The sequence below is a fragment of the Aquarana catesbeiana genome, linkage group LG02 (genome assembly GCF_042186555.1).
Source record: "Aquarana catesbeiana isolate 2022-GZ linkage group LG02, ASM4218655v1, whole genome shotgun sequence".
In the NCBI taxonomy this organism is placed as follows: domain Eukaryota; kingdom Metazoa; phylum Chordata; class Amphibia; order Anura; family Ranidae; genus Aquarana; species Aquarana catesbeiana.
In genome coordinates this window covers 413,195,210-413,208,045 of record NC_133325.1, presented here as the reverse complement: position 1 = coordinate 413,208,045, position 12,836 = coordinate 413,195,210, and the positions used below count along the sequence as shown (strand labels likewise).

The 12,836-nt window shown below is 41.2% G+C and overlaps 1 protein-coding gene across 2 annotated transcripts in view; it reads right to left on the bottom strand.

The window, feature by feature from the left end:
* Positions 1–12,836, bottom strand: part of RIMS3 (regulating synaptic membrane exocytosis 3) — a 266,560-nt gene that overhangs the window by 83,227 nt on the left and 170,497 nt on the right. The window lies entirely within an intron of this gene.

Sequence of the window (12,836 nt, the reverse complement as noted above, 5' to 3'; positions counted from 1 at the left end):
TTCTCTTGCAGCAATTAGTATTTGTTCTTTCGTTCTGTAATAATGAAATTTTGTGATTATATCACGTGGGGGTCCATCTTTCTTTTTGGCTGTGAGGGCTCTGTGTACTCTGTCCAGTTCTAAACGTTCAATAGGGATATCTGGCTTTAGTTCTTGTAATAGAGCAGTAATAGTAGATTGCAGGTCTGTCACAGTTTCAGGTATTCCCCTTATGCGCAAGTTTGAACGTCTGGCTCTATTTTCGTAATCTTCGAGCTTAGTTTGAAGTATTAAATTCTCTTCTTTTAATTGTTCCAATTCTGTTATATTTTCTTGGGTTGTAATTTCAATTTCATCCATTTTTATTTCTAAGGCTGCGGTGCGGTTTCCCAGCTCTCTTATTTCTTTGGTTAGGCTTTTTGTTATTTGGTCTGAGGTTTGTTTTAAAGCCTTATGAAGCATCTTTTCAAATTGTAATAATATTACTGGGGATACTGAGGAGGCTTGTGGAGAAGTTTGTGAGAGGATTTTTTCTGTATCTGACTCAAATGGAGAGTCTTGCTGTGACATTTTCTGTCTGTGAGAGCTCCCTGATGCTGTATCTTGTGAGGTGACTGGAGCTGCTTCAGCTGCAGTGAGTGCCTGTGAGCTCTTTGTGAGGTGATTTTTATTTCTGCCACGGTTTCCTCCCAGTACCATATTTCCTGCCCAAACTTTCACAGTTTGTTCCCTGGGGCAAAAAGGTTCAAATGGATACCTTTTGAGCCTGCAGGCTCCGCTTTGTCCTTCTCTTCTCTCCTCAGCGGTGTGGAGCTCTAACAATGCATGTCTGCTCTGCTAGGCTCCGCCTCCTGCCCCCCGTTCTTTTTTTTTTTCAAGGAAAAAATATTAGGAGATAAAAATTTAACCATGCATATAATATGCCTATTTACATTTTCTGGGTATATAAAACTGTGGCCACAAAGGTTTGTGGTCATACGGCTCAGAACAATAAAAGTAACCTATATAAATAAACCCCAGCATCTCGCAATACCAGTTTAAAATTTTATAGCCATGCCTAAGTATTGTAGGATATTTTTTTTCCATTACTGTATATTTACAGTGTAGACAACTAGGGATGGGTAAACGGTTCGGCCCGAGCATAACTTCAGGCCAAATTTTGATTGTTCGGACGTTCAGCGAACAACGAATATTATGCAGTGTTTGTGGCAAATTCGAAAGCTGCGGAACTCCGTAAACAGGTGACCTCGCCCCCCTCTGATGCCTCGTGACGTCAGAGGAAGGCGGGGTCGCCCCTTTACGCCACTGAGTGCCCCACACTCTCAGCTATATAGCAGTTGTCATCAAGAAGAAGCGCCACTCGGCGGGAGCCTTCCATGGAGGTGGAGCTGTTGCGGCTTTTTTTTTTTTCAGCTCGTTGGGCGGCGTGAGATGGATCTACATCAGGGGACATTTTTTTTTTTATCTTTTAATAAAGGACTTGTCCCAAAGTGTCTCCTGTCTTTTTCACTATTTTTGACACTTTTTTGTGAAATGGTAGGGGTACAATGTACCCGTTACCAATTCACATGGGGGGGAGGCTGGGATCTGGGGGTCCCCTTGTTAAAGGAGGCTTCCAGATTCCAATAAGCCCCCCACCCGAAGACCCCAACAACAAACTGGGCAAGGGTTGTGGGGATGAGGCCTTTGTCCCCATCAACATGGGGACAAGGTGCTTTGGTGGGCTACTCTAAAGTACCCTCCCCAAACACTTTTTATGACAATAACTTGCATATTAGTCTTTATAAACTGGAAAAAATTACTGCGTTATCCCCCCAAAAAATATGTGAAAACAATAGCTGCAACTATAAATGTGAGACACATCCACTTGGTATACAAACAAAAACAAAAAATTAGCACTTTTGATTTTTCATGTTCGTGTCCCATAGACTTTAACGGTGTTCGTGTGTTCTTCCGAAATTTTGGCCTGTTCGCAAGTTCTGGTGCAAACCAAACCAGGGGGTGTTTGGCTCATCCTTATGGACAACATCTATTCTACAGAGTAACAGGAGGTGTTTATTTTCTTAAATAGAAATAGAGATGAGTTCTCATCTACTGTACAATGAAGCTACTGAAAATCTAGTTTTCTATGTGGTCTCCATCCATGGTGCTGAATCTCTGATGAGCCATTTTATCTTCTGAAAGCCTCAACATAAACATGTGATTGCTGGCCTAATTTCTGCTGTTACATCACATTGTTGTTTGCAGAAAACTGCTGAGTACTTTCCTCAAATACTAGCAAGCTTACAAGCATGTTTACAATCAGTGTCATCGCTTGATGTAAACCTAATTATGAGAACGCTACAGCTACACCTTTCGGAAAAAGAGAACGAGAGACCAAAGTGTATAATACATCAGCATTAGCCTTAAAAAAATGACTCCTTTATAATGAGGCCACTGATGAAATCAATAACTTAATATCAATTACCTTAATAATCAATAACAACTATGGCAACAAAGCCATTATTTTAAAGCCAGAGTTTAGGTATGGGTTTTTGCATAGCTACTGTACATTGGTCCAGCTTGCATACAACACAGTGGATTTGCAAATTATCCACTTCGTCGCATTCAGTGGGCAGTACAGACTGCCAAATGCGACCCATTTGAGTGAATGGGTCTGTGCCTGTAACCACCATGCAATGACATGCAGTTGTAGTGTGCCAGTGCAGGCTTTTAGGGGTTAAAAAGGCACTGAGGAGGCAATGTAATGACTCTTTGTAACCTGTGATACACGTTTTCATGATTGAACCACCGCACATTGCTTTTCAGAGGCCAACGCTAGTGTAACCAGGCCCTTACAGTTTATTTATTTATTTTAGGTACTTATATAGCACTGTAAATTTACGCAGTGCTTTACATACACATTGTACATTCACATCAGTCCCTGCTCTTAAGGAGCTTACAATCTAAGGTCTCTAACTCAGATTTATACATACACATACAAGGACCAACTTAGACAGGAACCAATTAACCTATCAGCAGGTCTTTGGAGTGTGGGAGGAAACCGGAGTACCCGGAGGAAACCCACGTAGGCACAGGGAAAACATGCAAACTCCACGCAGGTAGTTGTTGACTTTCTAAAGCAACCACAGACTAAAGAAAAATGCCTGCCCCCTGCCAGCAGCTGCAGAGTGGGACTCTTGTCTGTGTCAAACCTATAGCTGTACAGTCATTAAAGAATATGTAAACCCAACATGTCATATTCATTCCATGTGCCCGCTGTACCATGTACTTGTATGAAAAAGTATCCTGCTCTCTTTTTATTGCTTCCTTTATGTGAAATCCCTATTGTTCCTGACAGTCCCTCTGCTCTCCTATTAAAAACTGACCACACTAAGCAGGAGAACAGACTGTGATCAGTTCTCTAGATATGCTGGGAACTCAGGCTGCTCTCTTCCAATGATCAGACTTGTCCTGACCCCCTCACTTCAGTCTTTCACTGGGAAGATCAGTGTACTGCTGATTCTCCTCCCCCAGCTCTTATGCAGCTGGGAATGTGATCACTTATAAAAAAGGGGGAAAAAGCTATTTATAATGTTTATTATATCTACTGTATACACAATTGTTTTGCCTTTCATTTCTATTTTGAACTGAATTGGTTGTTTTACAAGGTGATTGTTTACAATCACTTTAACCCCTTCCCAACCAGCCGCCGCAGTTTTACTGTGGCAGGTTGGCTCCCCTGGGCGAAACGATGTTATCTTATGTCACTTCGCCTTTTGACCACTGGGGGTGAGCATGCGCGGCCGAATGCGCGTCCGTGGCTCGCTGCCGGAGCCGAAGCGAGTGCCCAGCGGGCGCGATGACCGCCAGGCATCTGCGATCGCTCGTGACAGAGCGAGAACTGGGATCTGTGTGTGTGAACACACAGATCCTGGTTCTCTCAGGGGAGAGGAGACAGATTGTGTGTTCCTACAAAGTATAAACACCGAACTGTCATCTCCCCTAGATGTCCCATCCCCCCACAGTTAGAACAAACACTGAGGGAACACAGTTAACCCCTTGATCGCCCCCTAGTGTTAACCCCTTCCCTGCCAGTGACATTTATACAGTAATCAATGCATTTTTATAGCACTGATCGCTGTATAATTGTCACTGGTCCCAAAAAATGTGTCAAAAGTGTCTGATGTGTCCGCCGCAATATCGCAGTCCCGATAAAAATTGCTGATCACCGCCATTACTAGTAAAAACAAATATATTAATAAAAATCCCATAAATCTATCCCCTATTTTGTAGACAAGATAACTTTTGCGCAAACCAATCAATATATACTTATTGCGATTTTTTTACCAAAAATATATAGAACACATATCGGCCTAAACTGAGAAAAAATGTGTTTTAAAAATGGGGATATTTATTATAACAAAAAGTAAAAGATGTTGTGTTTTTTTCAAAATTATCGCTCTTTTTTTGTTTATAGCGCAAAAAATAAAAACCGCAGAGATGATCAAATACCACCAAAAGAAAGCTCTATTTGTGAGAAAAAAAGCATATCAATTTTGTTTGGGTACAGCTTCGCACGATCACGTAATTATTATTATTATTATTATACAGGATTTATATAGCGCCAACAGTTTGCGCAGCGCTTTACAACATGGGGCAGACAGTACACTTACAATACAAATCAATACAGGAGGAATCAGAGGGCCCTGCTCGTTAGAGCTTACAATCTAGAAGGGAGGGTCAAGTGGATACAAAAGGTAGTAACTGTGAGGGATGAGCTGATGGAAAAAAAAATGAAAGTACAGTTGTTAGGTGTGGGTAGGATAGGCTTCTCTGAAGAGAAGGGTTTTCAGGGATCTTCTGAAAGCTAATAAAGTAGGAGATAAGCGGACAGATTGGCGTAAGGAGTTCCAGTTAAAGCAACGCAGTGCCGTATCACAAAAAAATGGGCTGGTCATTGAGCAGCCAAATCTTCGGGGGCTGAAGTGCTCATGTTCACTGCAGATTGTAGAGCTCTATTTCTGACTCACAAAGGGGGGGGGTGTCAGACTTCCAAAAAGAGATCACTGTTTTCCCCCATAGTGCAAGGTTATTTCTCTGCAGCATGCTGGCAGATGATAAACTTTCCTACTCAGGCTGTGCCTGCTTTTTTGCATACCCTTTGTTTTGATGCATTTGGGATGTATTTAGCTAATTTAAACATATAGTTCAATTGAGCTGAACTCCATGCCCAGAGAATATAAAAAGCAAATTCCTGCTATGACATAGCTTGATTCCCTAGGCCCACCAGGGTGTTAAAGGCATGGGATCCCCCCAGGGTATACACTAAATCGTGCATTCTGAGAGACTCCCAATCTGGATTAACCACCACCGCCAAAAAGTCCATCCCATACCTGCATCAGACCTTATGACAATGAACCACAACAGCAGCCTCAGAAAGCAGCATGTTCAAAGTACATCCTCATCTTGAGGTTAGGAGACGGAAGTGTTCACACAGTAAAAGCCTTTAACTATTTAATAAATGCAGATAATTACATGTATACTGTAAATCCTTCAGTCATTTCAGTGGTGAGGACACTTTCCTTTAAGTAGAGCTTTGGCAAAACTTTTTTTGTTCATTTGAAAATAGCAGGGAAGGGTTATAACCCATCATTATTTTTTTTTGCCATCTATGTCCCATGGGGGGATTTACCTTCACTCCCTGCCCTATAGCCATAATAGGAAGTGAGAGGAAATCTCTGCAAATCAAGGGAATCCTTTGGGGCCCTTCTGATCACTAGAGCTAGTCTTCCTATTGGAAGATTTTATCTTCTATTACTTTTCTGGGGACAACCCAAAATTTGGGATTTTCTTTTACTTTTGCTTTTAATGACAATGATAAACAGGACAAATAGAGGCAGTGAATCTCCCTAACGGGGGCACGGATAGCAATAAAAACCTGACAGGTATTCTAATCCATCTCCACTCTGTCCAAAACCAAAAAAAGGTTTTGCCTTTAGTTCTAAATAAGATTACAAAGAGTAGAGAAAATGTGAGTGAGAGAAGAGCTGAGGCGAGGAGCCATACCTTTTATGGGGGGTTGCCAGAGTTCAACATCCTTTGCAAAAGAGATGGGAGTAGCCTCAATGAGTCCTACATCCTGCTTCCCTAAGGAGAAGCTAAAACAAATACAGCCTCAAGCACTACACTATATTGCCAAAAGTATAGGGATGCCTGCCTTTACACACATATGAACTTTATGGCATTCCAGTCTTAGTCCGTAGGGTTCAGTATTGAGTTGGCCCACCCTTTGAAACTATAACAGCTTTAACTCTTCTGGGAAGGCTGTCCACAAGGTTTAGGAGTGTGTCTATGGGAATGTTTAACCATTCTACCAGAAGCTCATTTGTGAGGTCATGTTCTTGTCAGGTGTTCTATCGGGTTAAGGTCAGGCCAGTCAAGTTTCTCCAACCCAAACTCGCTCATACATGTCTTTATGGACCTTGTTTGTGCACTGGTCCAAATCATTTGGTGGAGGGAAGGATTATGGTGTGGGGTTGTTTTTCAGGAGTTGGGCTTGGCCAGTGAAGGGAACTCGTAAGGCATCAGCATATCGAGACATTTTGGACAATTTCATGCTCCCAGCTTGGTGGGAACCGTTTGGGAGATGGCCCCTTACTGTTCCAACATGACTCCGCACCAGTGCACAAAGCAAGGTCCATAAAAACATGAATGAGTTTGGGGTGGAGGAGCTTGACTGGCCTGCACAGAGTCCTGACCTTAACCCGAGGGAACACCTTTGGGATGAATTAGAGTGGAGACTGCGAGCCAGGCCTTCTTTTTCAACATCAGTGCCTGATCTCACAAATGGGCATCTGGAATATTGGCGGCCCATAATGCACAGTGCAGGGGGGCTGCCCCCATCCATGCATCTAGCCCCCTAATCTACATGCAGGGGGGCCAGACGCATGGATTCCAATGGTGTTTTTTTTTTTAAGCACATGATTAGAGCCAGAGACTCTAATAGGCACTACGCCCCAAGCCCCCCCAGTTGTGTGACAATAGTTGTGTGTCCAGAGACTCGTTTCCCAATTGGCCGAAAAAAGAAGTGATCCTATTGGTCTAGGAGGAGAAGGGAGGAAACGCACGGCTGCCTTGATGTGGAGGAGGAGACGCAGGGGAAGCCATCTCCCGGAGAGAAGCGCTGCCTGCACCATAGATGGGGTAAGTGCGGGGCTGGTGACCGACAGACTGAGGGGGGGTTGCGGGTGACCCAGCCGACTGACCGACCCACCAGGGGGGGGGGGGTGGCTGTAGGTGCATTGTTTGCCTCCTCCCTAGAAATATACCACCAGCCACCCCTGGTCTGGAATTGGATCAAATATTCCCATAGACACAATCCTAAACCTTGTGGACAGCCTTCCCAGAAGAGTTGAAGCTGTTATAGCTGCAAAGGGTGGGCCTTTGAACCCTAAAAACGAAGACTGGGATGCCATTAAAGTTCATGTGTGTGTAAAGACAGGCGTCCCAATACTTTTGGCAATAGAGTGTACATCTTGGCTGTGACCTGGATGACCCTGGCAGACTCCCATCACACTTGGAGGGGCAGGGTTGGACCTTTAGTGGCTATCTAGACAACTACACTGCCCATTCAATTCATTTGGTCCATAAACCTACTCTCATAACTAGCTATGGCAGCAACTCATGGCCAAACCAGGAAACTTCACAGGGCACTTGCAAGCCTCTACTCTAAAGCACTACTCTCTACCTCTCTGTGTCCAGGAAAAAATAAATAAAATGCCTAAAGTCCATTTAATTTACCTTTATCCAGATTGCATATAATCCACTGAAACCATTTAAAAAAGTTCCTTATATGTGGGATGTGGGGTCTTCTTTCCAAAGCCTGCACTGCCTTATTTCTTTCTTCTGTGCTGCATCTCAGGTTTAATCATTTAAAGCATTTAAAGCATTTGGAACAATATAGTGATTGTAAGAAACTTGTATTGCTGATATGTTGCTAAAATTGGCTTTGTATATGCAGAAGACAGCAAAATGGCTTGGAAGTGGGTGATGGGTGTTATTGGTAAAAATTCTAAGCAGGTAGAATGTGTTCCCTGTGCACCTTTTAATGCTAATTTATATTTTTAAGAGTAGAGTATCACTTTAATAACACCTAAAGTACATATTATATTTGACCTTGCTTTCTGACTTTATATTAACTTGACAGCTGTGCTTGGCCAGTATATAAGCAGAAAGAGAGCAAGTAGCTCAGCTGTGTTCTACTCAATAATATCTAAATAATCCACATCAATGGCGAGGTATGATTAGCAAAAGAAAATTAAATATAGGGATCCAAAAACTGTTCTATGCCAGTGACACAATTACATATATGTTGTTCTCTGTTCACACACACATTATATGAAGGCTATAGCCCATATTAACATAACCTTAAATATATTTAAAACTAAGCTGCTTTTAATTTTGACTGCCTATTTAATATGCTCTGCATGGCCCTTAAGTTGAAACTGGAAGAACAGGCAAACACTTCCTAATTTAAAATGTAAATAGTAGAACATTGCAGTCTATTAATTTAAAAAAGGAGGGGCAAGAGCTACCAGTTCCCATCAGACTGGTTACCTAGAGGTGTGAGCTTCTCTATGGACTCTGACAGTAATTACTGCCTGCTCCTCGCTGTTCATTGTGCATTTTCCCATTGTATAATTAAAATCTTTTAATAACCCTGGAGAGCCTATGATCTGTCACCAGATAATAGAAGGTGTATATATATATATATATATATATATATATATATATATATATATATATATATATATACACACACACACACGGTATCTCACAAAAGTGAGTACACCCCTCACATTTCTTGTAAATATTTTATTATATCTTTTAATGTGATAACACAAAAGAAATGAGACTTTGCTACAATGTAAAGTAGTGAGTGTACAGCTTGTATAACAGTGCAAATTTGCTGTCCCCTCAAAATAACTCAACACACAGCTATTAATGTCTAAACCACTGGCAACAAAAGTGAGTACACCCCTAAGTGAAAATGTCCAAATTGGGCCCAATTAGCCATTTTCCCTCCCCGGTGTCATGTGACTCAGTATTACATGGTCTCAGGTGTCAATGGGGAGCAGGTGTGTTAAATTTGGTGTTATCACTCTCATTCTCTCATACTGGACACTGGAAGTTCAAAATGTCACCTCATGGCAAAGAACTCTCTGAGGATCTGAAAAAAAGAATTGTTGTTCTACATAAAGATGGCCTAGGCTTTAAGAAGATTGAGAAGAACCTGAAACTGAGCTGCAGCACCGTGGCCAATACCATACAGCGGTTTAACAGGACAGGTTCCACTCAAAACAGGTCTCGCCATGGTCGACCAAAGGAGTTGAGTGCATTTGCTCAGCGTCATATCCAGAGGTTGTCTTTGGGAAATAAAGGTATGAGTGCTGTCAGTATTGCTGCAGAGGTTTAAGGGGTAGGGGGGTCAGCCTGTCAGTGCTCAGACCATATACCGCACACTGCATCTAAAGATGATGCACAAGAAAGCCCGCAAACAGTTTGCTGAAGACAAGCAGACTAAGGACATGGATTACTGGAACCATGTCCTGTGGTATGATGAGACCAAGATAAACTTTTTTGGTTCAGATGGTGTCAAGCGTGTGTAGCTGCAACCAGGTGAGGAGTACAAAGACAAGTGTGTCTTGCCTACAGTCAAGCATGGTGGTGGGAGTGTCATGGTCTGGGGCTGCATGAGTGCTGAGGGCACTGGGGAGCTACAGTTCATTGAGGGAACCATGAATGCCAACATGTCCTCTGACATACTGAAGCAGGGCAGTATTCCAACATGACAATGACCCCAAACACACCTCCAAGATGACCACTGCCTTTCTAAAGAAGCTGAGGGTAAAGGTGAAGCTCTGGTGAACTACATGCCCAAGAGGGTTAAGGCAGTACTGGAAAATAATGGTGGTCACACAAAATATTGACACTTTGGGCTCAATTTAGACATTTTCACTTAGGGGTGTACTCACTTTTGTTGCCAGTGGTTTAGACAATAATGGCTGTGTGTTGAGTTATTTTGAGGGGACAGCAAAATTACAATTACACTGCTATACAAGCTGTACACTCACTACTTTACATTGTAGCAAAGTGTCATTTCTTCAGTGTTGTCACAAGAAAAGGTATAATAAATATATATATATATATATATATATATATATATATATATATATATATACTGTATATATATATATATATATATATATATATATATATATATATATATACTGTATATATATATATATATATATATATATATATATATATATATATATATACTGTATATATATAAAACTTCCTTTGGCATATCAGATGAAGCAAAAGTATCCACAGCAACCAATTAGTTGTTTTTTTTTACTACAAAAACGAACATGCAATATGCTGTAGCAGCCAGCCAAAATTCACTCTTCTAGAGTCCGAACAACAAAAGACAGTTCTGATTGGTTGCTATGGGTTGCTGCCCTTAATAGGATCTCTTTTTGAGCAGGGCTGTAAATCTGTATGCTTGCTATGGACAGTGGATCGATTTATGCTCATTTTTATTGCTCTAATTTTTAGAGATCAGCTCTACAACTCCCCATGATGCCACTTGGTAGCAGTAGGCTGATAAGAAAAAAATGTTAAATTGAGGATGACATTAATCAGGAAATATATTACATGTTTGAGAATAAAAAAGGTTTAGTATGCTGATGATGATGACAGTGAAAGACAGCTAAATGACTACTGTCTTGACAGGGGTATATTACATTTAATTTTTAACAGACTGTCTCTAGCAACAGCTATGGAGGAAAATCTGTTGCTTCCTCCCACTTACCATCCTCCAGGTCTGGGATAACATAGCTTCATTTATTTTTGAACATATCATGGGAAGTAAAAATATTATCTAAGATGTTTTTAAATAAATGTTTAAGGAGTCTATTCTAGAACCCAAATGTCAATTAGCAGAAATCATCAAATCAACAAAATTCTAAATTTTTCCTGTCAGGCTTTACATATCAACTCCAAGACCAGTTTTCTTCTACCACTTTGACACATGACACAAGAAGGAGCTGACCAGCTGAGGGTAGATCATGGACGGTGTGTGCCAATAAGATCAGCTGGTCAACTCCTTTCTGTATCATGACCTAAAGTCTGTTCAGGAAGTAAGGCAGAAGTAATGGAGCAGTGTTTTTAAACATCTTTCTCCATCCTTGATTCCCCCATAGGTTCTCCCCCTAGTGAGTAATTTTCATTTATGTTTTTTGCCCCAAGTGTAGTTGCCCACTCCATTATTTTGTTCAGGTCTATCTGTAAAATGTCTATATCTTCATGTGAAGTTATTGCCCTGCTTAACCCCTTCCCGACCAGCCACCGCAGTTGTACTGCGGCAAGTTGGCTCCCCTGGGCGAAATGACGTTACCTTATGTCGGTTCGCCTTTTGGCCACTAGGAGGCGCGCCTCCTAGTGTCGTCCGCAAAAACTGAGATTGAGCTATTTATCCCATTCTCTATATCATTTATGAATAAATTAAATAGAATTGGTCCCAAGACAGAACCCTGGGGCACCCCACCTACCACTTCAGACCAGTCTGAGTACACATTATTTATCACTACCCTTTGGTCACGCCCCTGTAACCAGTTTTTAACCCAAGAACAAATCTTATGGTCCACGCCTGCAGACCTCAGCTTGTAGATTAGGCGTTTATGGGGGACTGTATCAAAAGCCTTTGCAAAATCCAGGTAGAATAAATCCATGGGCCTTCCCCAGTCTAGATGGCAGCTCACTTCCTCGTAGAATGTTAACAGATCTCTGGCAAGAACAACCTTTCGTAAACCCATGCTGATGACTACTTAAGATATTTCTTTACTCAGTAAATTCTTGGATACAGTCCCTTATTATCTCCTCCAATAATTTACCAATGATTGATGTTAGGCTAACTGGCCTGTAGTTCCCAGGGATTTGTCTGTGTCTTTTTTTGAATATTGGTACCACATTGACTTTTACCAAACACTGAAGTTGTGGGTTGATCCATTAAAGCTGCTCTATGTGTGAATAGAGGCTAAAATAATCATACACCGAGAAGTTATGTTCCAAATTTATATAAAAAAAATGTGTCTTAAAAGAAAGGAATGCTAGATAATTTACTGCTCTGTGTTATTTGGTAATTCTGATTAATTTAGGAAAAGAATATATAAAATATATATATAGTTGGTGGTGATGTCGCTAGTAAGATGCGACTATATAAGATAGTGATATCGCCAATCAGATGCGACTATTCAATACAAATCGTGACATATTATTTAGTATTAGCTATTCGTGACCAATGTTGCTATCTCTAAAGATATAAATGATATGTGTAACCATGAGAAACATTAATAGCCCCAATAGATAAACAATAAAATTCAAAACTAGATGTAAATAGTCCTTCAACGAGAATAACAAAAGCAGCAGACTTCAATCTTCCAACCCGAAAGGTTAATGACAGTCAACCAGAATGCTGCGTTGGATATAGAGAGATGAAGTAAGGCTTATACTGCTGATACTATAACAAGGCCTTGGGAGCCGCGGACCTCACGTTCCACCCAAAAAGTAAAAAGAAATAACTATAGTGTAAACCTGTGAGGTACAAGATCAATTGCGCATAATAGCGCTACTCACGGAATGGACATGCAGAGCATGTCTTGTACCTCACTGGTTTACACTATATTTATTTCTTTTTACTTTTTGGGTGGAACGTGAGGTCCGCGGCTCCCAAGGTCTTGTTATAGTATCAGCAGTATAAGTCTTACTTCATCTCTCTATATCCAACGCAGCATTCTGGTTGACTGTCAATA